We start from the raw sequence: 18,413 nt of genomic DNA on the forward strand, positions 1-18,413 counted from the left end.
TCTTCAAACTATTCCAAAAAATAGAAACAGAAGGAACACTACCCAAATCCTTCTATGAAGCCACAATTACACTGATACCAAAACGACACAAAAATCCAACAAAGAAAGAGAACTTCAAACAAATTTCCCTTATGAACATCGATGCAAAAATACTTAATAAGATTCTTGCCAACCAAATTCAAGAACACATCAAAACCAACATCCACCATGGTAAAGTAGGCTTTATCCCAGGAATTCAGGCTTGGTTCAATATACGGAAATCCATCAATGAAATCCGCTACATAAACAAAGTCAAAGAAAAAAAATAAAACATGGACATTTCATTGGATGCTGAAAAAGCAATTGACCAAATTCAGCATCCTTTCATGCTTAAAGTCTTGGAGAGAACAGGAATTCAAGGCCCATACCTAAACACAGTAAAAGCAATATACAGCAAACCGGTAGCCAGCATCAAACTAAATGGAGAGAAACTTGAAGCAATCCCACTAAAATCAGGGACTACACAGGGCTGCCCCCTTTCTCCTTATCTTTTCAATATTGTACTTGAGGTACTAGCTCGGGCAATTAGGCAACATAAGGAGGACAAAGGGATACAAATTAAAAAGGAAGAAGTCAAACTATCATTATTTGCAGATGATATAATAGTCTACCTAAGGGACCCAAAAACCTCCACTAGAGAACTCATACAGCTGATAAACAACTTCAGCAAAGTGGCAGGTCATAAAATTAACTCAAGCAAATCAGTAGCCTTCCTATACTAAAAGGGTAAGCAGGCTGAGAAAGAAATTAGTGAAATGACACACTTCACAATAGCCACAAACAGTATAAAGTAACTTGGGGTGACTCTTACCAAACATGTGAAAGATCTATATGATAAGAACTTCAAGACTATGAAGAAGGAAATGGAAGAAGACCTCAAAAAATGGAAAAACCTCCCATGTTCATGGATTGGCAGGATTAATATAGTTAAAATTGCCATTTTGCCAAAAGCAATATACAGATTCAATGCAATATCCATCAAAATCCCAACTCAATTCTTCACAGAGTTAGAAAGAGCAATCCTCAAAGTCATCTGGAATAACAAAAACCCAGGATAGCAAAAACTATTCTCAACAATAAAAGAAATTCTGGGGTATCAGTATCCCTGACCTCAGGCAATACTACAGAGCAATAGTGTTATAAACTGCATGGTTTTGGTACAGTGACAGGCAGGAGGATCACTGGAACAGGATTGAAGATCCAGAAATGAACTTACACACCTATGGCCACTTGATCCTCGACAAAGGGGCTGAAAACATCCAATGGAAAAAAGATAGCCTTTTCAACGAATGGTGCTGGTTCAACTGGAGTTCAGCATGCAGAAGAATGGGAATTGATCCATCCTTGTCTCCTTGTACTAAGCTCAAATCCAAATGGATCAAGGACCTCCACATAAAGCCAGACACTCTGAAAGTAATAGAAAAGAAACTGGGTAAGACCCTTGAGGACATTGGTTCAGGGGGAAAGTTTCTGAACAGAACACCAATAGCATATGCTCTAAGAGCAAGAATTGACAAATGGGACCTCATAAAATTACAAAGTTTCTGTAAGGCAAAGGACACCATCAAAAGGAAAAATCGGCAACCAACAAATTGGGCATAGATCTTCACCAACCCTACATCAGATAGAGGGCCAATATCCAATATATATTAAGAACTCAAGAAGTTAGATTCCAGAAAACCATATATCCCTATTAAAAATGGAGTACAGAGTTAAACAAAGAGTTTTCACCTGAAGAACTTCAGATGGCGGAGAAGCATCTTAAAAAATGCTCAACTTCATTAGTCATTAGGGAAATGCAAATCAAAACAATCCTGAGATTTCACCTTACACCAGTCAGAAAAGCTAAGATTAAAAATTCAGGAGACAGCAGATGTTGGTGAGGATGTGGAGAAAGAGGAACACTCCTCCACTGCTGGTGGGGTTGCAAATTGGTACAACCTCTCTGGAAATCAGTCTGGCGGTTCCTCAGAAAACTGGGCACCTCGCTTCCAGATGATCCTGCTATACCACTCCTGGGAATATACCCAGAAGATTTCCCAGCATGTAATAAGGATACATGTTCCACTATGTTCATAGCAGCCCTATTTATAATTGCCAGAAGCTGGAAAGAACCCAGATATCCCTTAACAGAAGAGTGAATGCAAAAAATGTGGTATATGTACACAATGGACTACTATTCAGCTATTAGAAACAATGAATTCATGACATTCTTAGGCAAATGGATGGAGCTGGAGAACATCATACTAAGTGAGGTAACCCAGACTCAAAAGATGAATCATGGTATGCACTCACTAATAAGTGGATGTTAACCTAGAAAACTGGAATACCCAAAACATAATCCACACATCAAATGAGGTACAAGAAGAATGGAGGAGTGGCCCCTTGTTCTGGAAAGACTCAGTGAAACAGTATAGGGCAAACCAGAACTGGGAAGTAGGAAGGGTTGCGTGGAAAAACAGGAGGAGGGAAGGGGGCTGATGGGACTTTCGGGGAGTGGGGGTCTAGAAAAGGGGAAATCATTTGAAATGTAAATAAAAAATATATTGAATAAAAAAAATCATTTGGAAAAAAAAAACAGGATCAGATAAACCACGCAAAATAGTTCCATAAGTCTTGAGGAAATAGAAGCATTTAATAGTCTCCTCTCCCCGCCCCCACAAAGGCCCAGAACCAGATGTGTTTAGGTGGTAATTCTATCAGATCTTCAAAGAAGATCTAATACCAATACTCTTCAAACTATTCCACAAAATAGAAACACAAGGAACTCTACCCAGTTCATTCTATGAAGCCACAATTACGCTTATGCCTAAACTAAACAAAGACCAAGCAAGTAAGTAGATCTTCAGACCGGTTTCCCTTATGAACATTGATTCAAATATATTCAACAAAATTCTGGTCAACTAAATCCAAGAATGCATCAAAACAATAATACACCATGATCAAGTAGGCTTCATCCCAGGGATGCAGGGATGGTTCAAATATATTGATATCCATCAATGTAAACCACTACATATACACACTCAACAAAACAAAACAGAGCAAAACAAAACACATGGCCATTTCATTAGATGTTGAAAAAGCTTTTGACAAAATTCAGCATCCCTTCATGATAAAGATCTTTGAGAGATCAGGAATTCAAGGCCCATACCTAAACATAGTGAAAGCAATATACTGTAAAGCTGTATTCAACATCAAACTAAATGGAGAGAAACTTGAAGCAATCACATTAAAATCAGGGACCAGACAAAGCTGTCTACTCTCTCCATAGCTATTCCATATAAGACTTGAAATTCTAGACAGAGCAATTAAACAATAAAAGGAGATTAAAGTTATACAAATTAGAAAGGAAGAAGTCAATATATCATTATTTGTGCATGGTGTGATAGTGTACTTAAGCAACCCCAAAACTTTCATCAGAGAACTCAGAAAGCTGATAAACAATTTCAACAAAATGCCTAGATATAAAATTAACTCAAAGAAATAAGTAGTTTTCTTCTACTCAAAGAATAAATAAGCTGAGAAAGAAATTAGGGAAATGTCACCCTTCACAATAGTCACAATTAATATCATATACCTCGGTGTGACTCTCACCAAGCAACTAAAAGATCTATATGTCAAAAACTTCAAGTCTTTGAAGAAAGAAATTGAAGATCTCAGAAGATGGAAAGAACTTCCATGCACAATGATTGGCAGGATTAATATAGTAAAAATAGCTGTCTTGCTTAAAGCAATCTACAGATTCAATGCAATCCACATCAAAATTCCAAATCAATTCTTCATAGAGCTAGAAATAACAATCTACCAATTCATTTGGAATAGCAAAAAACCCAGGAGAGTATAACCTATTCCCCACAACAAAAGATCTCCTTGGGGAATCTCCATCCTGGGGATTCAAGCTCTACTACAGAGCAATAGTAATAAAACTGTATGGTACTGGTATAGAGAGAGGCAGGAAGATCAATGGAATAGAATTGAAGACCCAGAACTGAACCCACACACCTACAATCACTTGATATTTGACAAAGGAGCTAAAAACTTCTAGTAGAAAAATGACAGCATTTTTAACAAATGATGATGGATCAACTGGTGGTCAACATGTAGGGAAATACAAATTGACCCATTCTTATCTCCTTGTACAGAGCTCAAGTCCACGTCGATCAAGGATGTCAATTAAACCAGATACACTGAAGCTTATAGAGGAGAAAGTGTTGAAGAGTCTTAAACACATGGGTACAAAGGAAAATTTCCTTAATAGAACACCAATGGCTTATGCTCTAAGAACAAGAATCAACAAATGGGACCTCATAAAACTACAATGCTTTTGTGAGGCAAAGAACACTGAAAATAGGACAAAATGACAACCAACAGATTGGGAAAAGGTCGTTACCAATCCTACAGCCAATAGAGGGCTCATAGTCAATTTATACAAAGAACTCAAGAAGTTAGACTGCAGGGAGGCATATAACCCTGTTAAAAATGGGTTACAGTACTGAACAGAGTATTCTCAACTGAGGAAATTTGAATGGCTCTGAAGCACCTAAAGAAATGTTTAGCATCCTTAGTTGTCTGGGAAATGCAAATCAAAACAACCCTGAGATTCCACCTCATAGCTGTCAGAATGGCTAAAATCAAAAACTTAGGGGAGAGCACATGCTGGAGATGATGTGGAGAAAGAGGAACACTCCTCCATTGCTGGTGGTATTGCAAGCTGGTAAAACCACTCTGGAAATCAGTTTGGCAGTTCTTCTGAAAAGTAGACATAGTATTACCTAAGGACCCAGCTATCCCACTCCTGGGCATATACTCAGAAGATGCTCCAACATGTAATAAGGACACATGTTCCACTATGTTAATAGCAGCCTTATTTATAATAGCCAGAGGCTGGAAAGAATCCAGATGTCCTTCAACAGAGGAATGAATACAGAAAATTTGGTATATACACACAATGGAGTACAATTTGACTGTTAAAAACAATGAATTCCTGAAATTCGTAGGCAAATGGATAGAACTAGAAAGTGTCATCCTGAGTGAGGTAACCCAATCACAAAACTTAGGGGACAGCACACATATGGGGGCTGGGGGGTGGCCCACACCTTTAATCCCAGCACTTGGGAGGCAGAGCAGGTGGATTTCTGAGTTTGAGGCCAGTGTGGTCTACAAAGTGAGTTCCAAGATAGCCAGAGCTACACAGAGAAACCCTGTCTCAAAAAAACAAAAAATAAACAAACAAAAAAACAGGAAAACAACAAAACAAGACAAAAAAGAACACACATGTTATGAACTCACTGATAAGTGTATATTAGCCCAAAAGTAAACAAGTTACAATTCATAGACCACAGGAAACTCAAGATGAAGGAAGTCCAAAGTGGGGGTTCTTTGATGTTTTCTGTGAAAGGGAGCAAAATATTCACAGGAGCAATTATGGAAACAAAGTGTGGAGCAGAGACTGAAGGACAGGCCACCCAGAGACTGTCCTACCTGGGGATTCATGCTATAAACAGTCATCAGACTCTGACAATATTATGAATGACAAGAAGTCAGTGCCAAAAGGAGCCTGTTATGGCTGTCTCTGGAGGGGCCCTGGCAGAGCCTTACACATAGAGAGGCAGATGCTAGCAACCAACCATTGGACTGGGCATGGGGTCCCCAATGGAGGAGCTGGAGTGTAGACTGGAGGAGCTAAAGCGGTTTGCAGCTCCACTGAAAGAAAAATGTCAGCCAACTATATGCCCCAGGGCTCCCAAGGACTAAGGGATACACATGGTTCCAGACAAAAGTGTGGCTGAGGAATGCCTTGTTGGGCATCAGTGGGAGAGAAGTACTTGGTCCTATGAAGGTTTGATAGATACCCTGGTATGGAGAAATAAAGGGAGGGTTAGGTGTGATTGGGTTGGGTGGAAGGGCATGTTCTTGGAGGCAGGAGTTGAGAGGATGGGTTGGGTGTTTTCAGGTAGGCGGGAAACCAGAAAATGATATAACATTTGAAATGTAAATAAAGAATATATTCAATAAAAATTAAAAAATAGAAATTTTGTCAAGAAATATTTCATTATTTTCAAACAAGAAATATAAACTTTCAGGAAATTCAAATTTCTTAACTTTTGTTCAATATGCATGCTTATAAAACATGTAGACTATCTTCTAAAATTCATTATGTTTGTGCCTGAAGAAAGCTTCAGCATATTCTCAGTATTGCAATAAAATTGTTTTTAATTTTTCAAACATTAAATTAGGATCAATAACAAAAATGACTCAAAGTATTTAAGAGTAAGCATTTCATTTTAATAATGCATAAATCAAATAAAAAATAACAGAAACACCAGAAATATATAATTTAACTATAGTACCACATTTTTGTTTATGTCAAAATGCACATTTCATCGGCAACCTTTCAAAAGCAAATTCACGCAGAGTATGTGATCTGATAGTTTGATTACATGTAGTTTCTACAAGGAACAAAAAAAAAATATATAGATGGAGCTTGGTGAGTATGATGGTTTGTATATGCTTGGCTCAGGGAGTGGCACTATTCTGAGGCCCTGTGTGAGTAGGACCTGTGTATGGCTGTTGGTTTAACAACCTTTACTTAGCTACCAGAAATTCAGTATTCTGATAGTAGTCTTCTGATGAAGACAGAATTCTCAGTTTCTCCTGCATGATGCCTGCCTAGATGTGGTCATGTTTGTGCTTCTTTGATAAAAGACTGAACCTCTGGACCTGTAAAACAGAACATATTAAATGTTGTCCTTATAAAACTTTCCTTGGTCATGGTAATCTGTTCACACCCTGAAAACCCTATGGCCGAAATTGGTACCAGGAGTGGGGTATTACTGTGATAGGCCTGGCCAGTCTTTTGTTTGGAAGAATGTGGATTTGGCGACTTTGCAATTGAAAAGCAGTGGAATATTTTAAATTTAAATAGGTTTAATGAGCTATTCTACTAGGAATATTGAAGACTTTGTTACTGAGAATGATTTGAATTGTACAGACTTGGCCCAAGAGGCTTCAGTGGAAAATTTCAAAATATTGCCTAGAAAGTATTTTCATGGAATTATTATGGTGAAGAACATGTCTGCTTTGTGCTATTGTCTGAAGACACCATCTGAGGTTAAGCTAAAGAGATTTATATTAATTGCATCTGCAAAGAAAGTCTTAAAAAAGACCAATAGAGACTTTGTTTTTCGGTTAAGTTTGATGAAGATATTTTAAACAAACATGACAAGTTGAGAAAGGAAAAATACAAAATGTGTAGTTTGAATATTAAAGAAACACCAGGAACTAAAATGGATCTGAATTCTGAATTCAAGGAGAAAGAAGCTTAAGGGAGTGAGAATTTGGTGCAGGATCCTATCTAGCTAAGTTTAGATCCAGGCATGGTGGTATATGCCTTTAATCCCAGCATTATAGGAGACAGAGCCATGCAGATCTTGTGAATTCAAGGTGAACCTATAGAGTAAGGTACAGGGCAGCTGAGTTTAGACAGTGAAGAGTTGGGAAACAGAAATCTGGTAACAGAATAATGGGGCGGGGTATGGTCCAGTCCCTGCAAGCAGTAAAACTAGGCAGCTTCAGCCATGTGTCTCTGACTTTATATTGAAGAAGAGAAAGACTACTGGGACAATTGATGCTCTTTAGCTGGAGCTTTTGGTTGTTAAGAAGGGACCAGCATCACTGAGGTAAAATCTTCTGTGAAGTATTATTTTCTGAGAGCACAAAGAAGCTGTGTTCCAGAGAAAGGCAAGGTTGTACCTCTTACATGTACTTGGTAATGTTTAATAGTCACCCAGGTTGTACTGATTTTGAGGAAATGAAGGGATCATGGAGAGCAGCTGAGGCTTGGTACTGTTATAGGACATAGAAGGCCATTGATGAAAGTATATCCTCAGTAGAAGTTGACTGAAGGAGTCATGCATAGGATTTGAGGCTTGGTACCATAAAGAGGGTTTGTGAGAGGCTATTGGAGAAAACTTCAGAGAACACAAATATGTTTTAGATGCCAGCACCATTGGATAATCACCAAGAATAGCAGTAGCAGAGTTTATTAATATGATCTTAGCAAATAATAGAGGATAGAGCTCAAGACGTGACTCTAGCCCTTTAGAGCATCCCAGAAGATCATGTAGTGATCCCAGGCATTGAAGCAAGAAGCTATAGCATTGATGTTGCCGTGGAGACCCCAAGATATTCAAGATGCTAGAGCCATAGGATATCTGCTGAGGAAATCTGCTAACAGGAAGTATAAACAAATCCAGGCAAAGAAGCTTCTTGCAGTCAACAAAAATGAAAAACAAGTTGGAGATCTGAAGACTGCTTTGATATTAGTCATTGAGAAGCAGAGTGGTGAGTGTGCCCATCTGGTTTCCTGTCTTGCTTTGGTGATTACAGTTAAGACATTGGATGAAACTCAGAAGAGACCTTAAACTTGGAAGTTATAATATTTTTAAAACTACTATGGACTCTGGGGACGTTTGAGCATCCCAGAAGATCATGTGGTGATCCCAGGCATTGAAGCAAGAAGCTATAGCATTGATGTTGCCGTGGAGACCCCAAGATATTCAAGATGCTAGAGCCATAGGATATCTGCTGAGGAAATCTGCTAACAGGAAGTATAAACAAATCCAGGCAAAGAAGCTTCTTGCAGTCAACAAAAATGAAAAACAAGTTGGAGATCTGAAGACTGCTTTGATATTAGTCATTGAGATGCAGAGTGGTGAGTGTGCCCATCTGGTTTCCTGTCTTGCTTTGGTGATTACAGTTAAGACATTGGATGAAACTCAGAAGAGACCTTAAACTTTGAAGTTATAATATTTTTAAAACTACTATGGACTCTGGGGACGTTTGAAGTTGGACTAAATATATTTTGTATTGTGCTATGTTTAGGTACAGCCCCCATAGACTTATATGTTTGAACAAGCCTATGAGGAACAGGGAGTACAATGTGATGGTTTGTATATGCTTGCCCAGGGACACTATTAGAAAGTGTGGCCTTATTGGAGTAGGTATGCCACTGTGGGCATGGGCTTAAGATCTTTACCCTAGCTACCTGAAAGTCAGTACTCTATTAGCAGCCTTCAGATGAAGATATAGAATTCTCATCTTCTCCTGCACCATGTCTGCCTGGATGCAGCCATGTTTGCACCTTGATGATAATGGACTGAATCTCTGAACCTGTAAGCTGGCCCCAATTAAGTATTGTCCTTATAAGACTTGTCTGGGTCATGAAGTCTGTTCACAGACCTTCAGACAGTGAGTGACAATTGAATGTGCTAGACATAATTCTAAGTTTTAACCAGCATGAACTTTCCTTAATGATCACAGAAAGAAAATAATATCCTATGCCATATATAACTAGTTGGCCTGCCCTAGAAATATGCCCTAACCTGCCACCTAGAGGAAACACTTAAAGTCATTTGCTTTCCTAATCTATTGAAGACAGTTGCCATTGCTACCAGATAATTTCAATACTCTGTAGATTGTAAAGCTGAGTTTACAAACCAGGGCATTAGCTGCTGGTGCTTCTGGGAAGTGAAAGATATTTCCACTAGAGTTCTGTGTGAGAACAGTAGATTCTGAAGCTATTTCTCATTTGTTTGTTTTGTTTTTCATATCAGTAGCAGCTTCATATTTTAAATATGGGTCACAGTTATTCAGTTGATAAAGCCCTGTCCCTGTTGTATATAACTACAACATTTTTCAAGGAGACAAAACAATACAAAAAAAAACCCAAAACAAACAAACAATCCAACTCTTGGGGCTCTAACTTCTGTAGTTTAGGATCAACATGCACAGCCAGGCAGTGGTGGCACACACCTTTAATCCCAGTGCTTGGGAGGCAGAGGCAGGCAGATTTCTGAGTTTGAGGCCAGCCTGGTCTACAGAGTGGGTTCCAGGACAGCCAGGGATATGCAGAGAAACCCTGTCTTAAAAAAACCAAAAAAAGAAAAAGAAAGAAAGAAAGAAAGAAAGAAAGAAAGAAAGAAAGAAAGAAAGAAAGAAAGAAAGAAAGAAAGAAAGAAAGAAAGAAAGAAAGAAAAAATCAGCATGCACTTGATATTTCTCCAAAAGAAGGAATGACTGGAGTCTATGAACTTGGAAAACAATGGTATAAGACGACATTTCACGTGTCACATTTGTTGCTTTTCCCATGCAGTTCATCTGCCTACACTGCACAGGTCACCTGTTTGCCCACCACATGGGCAACTGGGATGTGATGGAGATGCAGGCCACAATGAGATCACACCAGGCCAAACAGTTCCACGTGGGGCTTTATTTAAGATGGGGAAGGGTGTTGCAGGCAGGAAGAAGGAAAGAAAAAAAGACTGAGAGAGGAGAAACGCTACCCAATTATATACAGGTAATGATGGAAATTACAGGTAAAGATGGGCCATTGAATTCTGGGTATATGGCAGCTGTTGCCTTGGCAACAGGCCTACAGTCCCACTGTGCTAATTGTCGCATACATGACTTCACAGGTCTTCCAGGTCTCGATACTAACATCCCTACATTTCTTTCATTAAAAAGAAAAGGAAAACAAGAGGAGGGACCCAATGGTGAAAAGGAGTGAGGGTGCCGTGTCTCTTAAACTGCTTCCTGCTGTCTAGGGGCATTGTCAATTTCAGGGTGTAGCTGACTTTCACCATCAGGATCCACTTGGTACATGATGGTATCAGGTACCTCTGCGGACAGCGGCTCTTCTGTGGGTGGTGGCTGGTAATTTTGTAACAGAAGCTGATTAATAGTTTGGTTAGAAATTTTTTTGTATTTGCCATTGGAGGAATGTAGAAACAAGATTAAGGGCGCAAACAATAACACCAGGAAGATGACTAGAAAAGGCTTACAAAAGGGGGTATCCACTTCCATATAGGGCTTTCGAAAATGCCAGAACTGGAGGTCTCACGATATCTGAAGTTCTTTATGTCTGACCAAAGCTCTTGGATTTTGTTTCTCACTATCCCAGATTGGTTAAAATAGAAACAGCATTCTTCTTGGAGCAACAGGCAAAGACAACCTTCTTCAGACGTCAGGACATCTAGGCCCCATTGGTTCTGAAGCACCATGGCTGCCAAAAAATTGATCTGTTTCTGGATAGTGAGCAGTTTCAGTCATTCCCAGGAGATCACTTTTAAACTGGAAAGTGAATGTATTATATTGGGCCAGAGAAGTCGTTATTCCTGCCAAACCAGTACCAACACCTATGGCTATTCCTGTAGTGACCAAGAGTGGCATGATCTGAACTGCCCTCTCGTGTTGAGCAGCTATCATATCTACAACTGGGATTGGCAGGGGCTCATTTCCCTGGATCACTCCCATCTCAGGGAAAAGGAGTACCAATGTGCAAACTCCTGACCAGCTGGCAAGTAGGCAATGATATACCTGAGTGCCACAAAGAATTGACGTGCTCTGGATTGCAGGGCATTGTGGCAGATGATATATCAAGGCTTATGGTTTTATTACAATCTAGGGAGCTTAGTGTTCCTACAGAACGTGTTCCAGAGGTCTTAAAGCAGTTTACCGTGCCAAAGAGAGACAGAGTTAAGGTACGGAGTCATAGTGATATCAGAGTCAGGACAGCTAACAAAAGGTGAGGTAATGTTATTTGGCAGTATCACTGGAGAAGCTGTAAGTGACAGTTTTGAATCAATTCCTGGGGGTACACATAACCAACAATCTTTAAAGTGATCAGGCCTGGTGACATTAAGGAGCTGGTATGCTAAGGTCAGGGTTTGAAGCAACAGGCGAAATGACAAGTTAGTGCCATTTAGGAGGGGTGATGTCAAAGAATCAAGGACCTCAGAGGAGTGTATAATTATCTCCCCTACTTTTCCAATATCTAGGGGTTGGGCGATTGAGATATACTTTCTCTGAATATGGATGGTACTTACTGGGGAACTGGGCTGGTTTTTATGATAGAGCTTACCAACAACTCCTGTCTACCACCTCGAATCCCACAGGTCTTGTATGTAGAAGAAAAGTGTATTGCAGTGCTGATAGAAGAAATGATTGACCCGTGATCCTTGCATATGTATCTGACAAGACCAATATGGGCAGCCCCCATATTCATCTGGCTATATTTTACAAAAATCTTTTGTCTGGTCAAAGAGAAAACAAGTATAGAAATCATAATACTTAGATGGGATAACAGATAAAGGGATGATTACAATTTGGATTGGATCCTGGCATCCAGCTATGTAGAAGTTTCCTGACCCTATTTGGAAAGAGTGTTTATTGTCTGTGGGGGTTTCTTGAATCTTGAATCTCCAGATGTAAGGACTTCCCTGGATGGAAATGAAGAACAGCAGGGGTAGGACAAGAAACCCATGTCTAATCCAATGAGGTCAAGCTCAGCTGCTGGAATGGAGTCCCATGTTCTGGAATTGGGGACAAGGTGGATGGTCTCGATGTCCTCCAGAGCTTAATAGAGTATGGTCTTGTTAGGGTTGATGTGTATGAAGAAGAGTCATTTTTTTTATTCAATATATTTTTTATTTACATTTCAAATGATTTCCCATTTTCTGGCCGCCCTACTCCCCAAAAGTCCCATAAGTCCCCTTCCCTCCCACCCACCCCTTCCCACTTCCCTGTTCTGGTTTTGCCTAATACTGCTACACTGAGTCTTTCCAGAACCAGGGGCCACTCCTCCATTCTTCTTGTACCTCATTTGATGTGTGGATTATGTTTAGTGTATTCCAGTTTTCTAGGCTAATATCCACTTATTAGTGAGTGCATACCATGATTAATCTCTTGAGACTGGGTTACCTCACTTAGTATGATGTTCTCTAGCTCCATCCATTTGCCTAAGAATTTCATGAAGTCATTATTTCTAATGGCTGAATAGTACTCCATTGTGTATATATACCACATGTTTTGCATCCATTCTGTTGAGGGATACCTGGGTTCTTTCAAGCTTCCGGCTATTATAAATAGGGCTGCTATGAACATAGTGGAGCATATATCCTTATTACATGCTGGGGAATCCTCTGGGTATATGCCCAGGAGTGGTATAGCAGGATCTTCTAGAAGTGATGTGCCCAGTTTTCTGAGGAACCACCAGACTGTTTTCCAGAGTGGTTGTACCAATTTGCAACCCCACCAGCAGTGGAAGAGTGTTCCTCTTTCTCCACATCCTTGCCAACACCTGCTGTTTCCTGAATTTTTAATCTTAGCCATTCTGATTGGTGTAAGGTGAAATCTCAGGGTTGTTTTGATTTGCATTTCCCTGATGACTAATGAAGTTGAGCATTTTTATGATGTTTCTCCACAATCCGAAGTTCTTCAGGTGAAAATTCTTTGTTTAATTCTGTACCTGATTTTTAATAGGGTTATTTAGCTTTCTGTGGTCTAACTTCTTGAGCTCTTTGTATATATTGGACATTAGCCCTCTATGTGATGTAGGGTTGGTGAAGATCTTTTCCGAATTTGTTGGTTGGCAATTTGTTCTTTTGATGATGTCCTTTGCCTTACAGAAACTTTGTAATTTTATGAGGTCCCATTTGTCAATTCTTGATCTTAGAGCACATGCTATTGGTGTTCTGTTCAGAAACTTTCTCCCTGTACTGATGTCCTCAAGGGTCTTCCCCAGTTTCTTTTCTATTAGCTTCAGAGTGTCTGGCTTTATGTGGAAGTCCTTGATCCATTTGGATTTGAGCTTAGTACAAGGAGACAAGGATGGATCAATTCGCATTCTTCTGCATGCTGACTTCCAGTTGAACCAGCACCATTTGTTGAAAAGGCTATCTTTTTTCCATTGGATGTTTTCAGCCCTTTTGTCGAGGATCAAGTAGACATAGGTGTGTGTGTTCATTTCTGGATCTTCAATCCTGTTCCATTGATCTGCCTGCCTGTCACTGTACCAAAACCACGCAGTTTTTAACACTATTGCTCTGTAGTATTGCTTGAGGTCAGGGATACTGATTCCCCCAGAATTTCTTTTGTTGTTGAGAATAGTTTTAGCTATCCTGGTTTTTATGTTATTCCAGATGAATTTTATAATTGCTCTTTCTAACTCTGTGAAGAATTGAGTTGGGATTTTGATGGGTATTGCATTGAATGTGTACATTGCTTTTGGCAAAATGGCAATCTTAACTATATTAATCCAGCCAATCCATGAGCATTGGAGGTTTTTCCAATTTTTGAGGTCTTCTTCCATTTCCTACTTCAGAGTCTTTAAGTTCTTGTCATACTGATCTTTCACATGTTTGGTAAGAGTCACCCCAAGGTACTTTATACTGTTTGTGGCTATTGTGAAGGGGGTCATTTCCCTAATTTCTTTCTCAGCCTGCTTATCCTTTGAGTATAGGAAGGCTACTGATTTGCTTGAGTTGATTTTATAACCTGCCACTTTCCTGAAGTTGTTTATCAGCTGTAGGAGTTCTCTAGTGGAGGTTTTTGGGTCACTTAGGTAGACTATCATATCATCTGCAAATAATGATAGTTTGACTTCTTCCTTTCCAATTTGTATCCCTTTGACCTCCTTATGTTGTCTAATTGCCCAAGCTAATACCTCAAGGACAATATTAAAAAGATAAGGAGAAAGGGGGTAGCCCTGTGTAGTCCTTGATTTTAGTGGGATTGGTTCAAGTTTCTCTCCATTTAGTTTGATGCTGGCTACCGGTTTGTTGTATATTGCTTTTACTGTGTTTAGGTATGGGCCTTGAATTCCTGTTCTTTCCAAGACTTTAAGCAAGAAAGAATGCTGAAATTTGTCAAATGCTTTTTCAGCATCCAATGAAATGACAATGTGGTTTTTTTTCTTGAGTTTGTTTATGTAGTGAATTGCATTGATGGATTTCCATATAATGAACCAAACCTGTATCCCTGGAATAAAGCCAGATCATGGTGGATGATCGTTTTTAATGTGTTCTTGGTTTCAGTTGGCAAGAATTTTATTGAGTATTTTTGCATTGATATTCATAAGGAAAATTTGTCTGAAGTTCTCTTTCTTTGTTGGATCTTTGTGTGGTTTTGGTATCAGCATAATTGTGGCTTCATAGAAGGATTTGGGTAGTGTTCCTTCAATTTCTATTTTGTGGAATAGTTTGAAGAGTATTGGTGTTAGGTCTCCTTTGGAGGTCTGATAGAATTCTGCACTGAAACCATCTGGTCCTGTGCTTTTTTTGGTTGGAAGACTTTCTACGACTACTTCTCTTTCTTTAGGAGTTATGCGACTGTTTAGATGATCTATTTGGTCCTGATTTAATTTTGGTATTTGGTATCTGTCTAGGAAATTGTCCATCTCTCATCTATACCTATAATACTTAGGTTTGGTCTTCTCATTGTATCCTGGATTTCCTGGATGTTCTGGGATACAAGCTTTTTGCATTTTGCATTTTCTTTGATTGTTGAGTCAATGGTTTCTATGGTATCTTCGGCATCTGAGATTCTTTCCTCCATCTCTTCTATTCTGTTTTTGATATTTGCATCTATGGCCCCTGATTTCTTCTCAAGGTTTTCTATCTCCAAAGTTGTCTCCCTTTGTGATTTCTTAGTTGTTTCTACTTCTGTTTTTAGATCCAGGATGGTTCTGCTCAGTTCCTTCATTTGTTTGTTTGTGTTTTAGTTTAATTCTTTAAGAGATTTTTGTGTTTCCTCCTTCATGACTTCTGCTGTTTGACTCACTTTCTCCTGCATTTCTTTAAGTTTTTTTGTTTTTGTTTTTGTTTTGTTTTGTTTTGTTTTGTTTTGTTTTGGTTTTGGTTTTGGTTTTGGTTTTGGTTTTGGTTTTGGTTTTGGTTTTGGTTTTGGTTTTGTTTTGTTGTTGTTTTAGGTTTTTTTTTTTTTTTTTTTTTTTTTTTTTTTTTTTTTTGCATTTCTTCTTTATTGGCTTCTATCTCTTGAGCCTTATTCTCCTGAATTTCTTTAAGTGATTGTTGTGTTTCCATTATACGGGTTTCTAGCTTATTCATGTTCCCCTGTATTTCTTTAAGAAATTCATTTATGTCCTTTTTGTGTTCTTCTAGCAGCATCATGACCAGCGATTTTAAATCCAAATCTTGTTTTTCTGGTGTGTTGGTGTAACTAGGACTTGCTGATGTTGGAGAGTTTGGCTCAGATGCTGCCATATTGCCTAGATTTCTGTTAGTAGTGTTCCTGAATTTGCCCTTTGCCATCTTGTTATCTCTGGCGTTAGATGTTCTAGTCTCTGGCTGGTGTTTGGGCCTCCTGTGAGGTTGTAGGGCTATATTGGCAACAATGGATGATTGAGTTTCCCCTGTCAGAGATTGCTGATGTGCTGTCCTCCCCTTGGGCGCCCTTGGAGCCCTAGTGTGCCTTGCCCCAGATTGTCTATGTGAACCAGGTGGTGCCCATTTGCTCCTTTAGGGAGTTCTGATGGTGTATGCTGCAGGACCTTTTCTGAGTGCTGATCACTCTGTTGGGCAGCTGATATCCAAACTGGGTTGGTGCACACAAGGTTAGCATAGCTGCTGAGGCCCTGAGTTTAGGCAAAAGCCTAGTGTGCTAAGGCCCGAGCACAGTTCCCCTCAGGCTATGACTGTTAATTGGTTCTGTCAGGTGACCAGGAGGGCAGTGTGCGCTCCCTGAAAGTGCTGGGAGATTTTGCTGGGCTGACAATCTCCTGGCCAGGTTGTCACACAGATGGCCCACCGAGCAGCCCAGGCCCTGGGAGCAGTCCAAAGCCTGTCTGGCTTAGACCCCCACTGTATTAGCCTCGGGCTATGATTCTTAGCTGACTTTGACTGCTAGAACTCTCTGGTGACCTGTAGTCAAAATGGAGGCAGGTGTGCCAGGCTGGGTAAACAACCTCCTGGCCAGGCTGGCACACTGATGGCCCCCTGAACAGCCCAGGGCCTGGGTGCAGGCCAATGCCTGTCAGGTTTAAACACCTGCGATGCTGGCCTCGGGTTATATTTACATACCTCAGGCTGTCTGATCTCTCTGGCATCCAAGAGCCAAGATGGTGGAGAGTCTCTTGTAACTGACTGGCAGGAGTCAGAAAAAGAGTCATTTTTACGTGGAGGGATGAAAGGATTAAGGTGAGACAGGTGGACCCAATGAGAGAATCCTTCAACTTTAGCAGCTGTAGGGGTCACAAGAATCACCTTAAAGGGGCCCTGCCATTTGGGAGAGAGGGGTGAGGGCCGATTGTCTGGAGGGGAGAAGAGGACTTGGTCTCCAATGTTGACAGGTAGTGGACAGGAGACAGTCTGTGGCGGCGGCGGTGGCGGTAGGTGGTGGTCAGCAAAGTCCCATAGGAGAGAGTGAAGGTGGCAAAGCAATGGGGTGAGTGGGTGGTCAGGGAGGGGAGAGAATTTAGGTGAAAGAAGAGGAGTTAAATCTGGACGTCCATACCTAAGTTCAAAGGGTGAAATAAGAAGAGGTCACTTGGGGAGAGCTCCTTGCCTAAAAAGAGTCAGAGGTAGAAGTTTTTCCCAGTCAAAGTGAAGTTCCTGTGACAGCTTAGCAAGAGTGGTTTTTAAAGTGTGATTAGTTCTTTCTACCTTACCTGAAGGTTGAGGATGGTAGGGAATGTGAAAATGCCAAGTGATGTTTAAGGACTTAGACTCTGAGAAAACTGGGAAGTAAATTCAGGACCATTGTCTGACTGAAGAGAGGCTGGAACACCAAATCGGGGAATTATCTCTGGGAGGAGGAAATCAGAGACTGTCTGAGCCCTTTTGTTAGTGGTGGGAAATGCTTCTACCCACCGCGAGAAGGTGCCCACCAAGACCAGGAGTTTCTTGGTACACTCGACAGTAGGCATATGGGTAAAGTCAAGTTGCCAGTCCAGTCGGTTCCAGGAATGGAACCTCTAGTCTGATGGGTAGGGCAAGGAGTCCTACAATATCTTGAGTTGGAATCTGACATCTGACAGGTTTTATAAGAAGCAATGATAGACTTTAAGAAATTTAAGTCTTCAGGAGTAGGCTGTGTGTCTTAACAAAAGAAGATAATGCTCAGCTTTTTGGATGAAAGAGTTGGTGAAGATAGGATAGAGTTTGGTAAGTGTCGGGGGGTGGAAGAAGAAAAGTGGGTTGTAGTGTAAGGATGTCTTGGGGAAGGTGAGATGAGTTTAGACCCCTAAGGGCTGCAGCTCTAGCTGCCTCATCAGCTCGGTTGTTTCCCTTAGATATAATTGAGTCATCAGTCTGGTGTGATCTGCAGTGGACAATCCCTATAGCTGTGGGGAGATGGGAGGCCTTTAGCATGGCTAAAATGTGGTTTGCATTAGTTACAGATCCTCCTGTTTGGTAAATAACCCATGCTCTTTTCAGATAGCAGCAGGGACAGGAGAATACAGAAAGCATATTTGGAATCTGTATAGAAATTAAGGGATTGTCCCTGTGCCAGTTGAAAGGCACGGGTGAGAGTTATTAGCTCAGACTATTGATTAGTGGTGTATACAGGAAGGGCCT

The sequence above is a fragment of the Apodemus sylvaticus genome, chromosome X (assembly GCF_947179515.1).
Source record: "Apodemus sylvaticus chromosome X, mApoSyl1.1, whole genome shotgun sequence".
NCBI lineage: Eukaryota > Metazoa > Chordata > Mammalia > Rodentia > Muridae > Apodemus > Apodemus sylvaticus.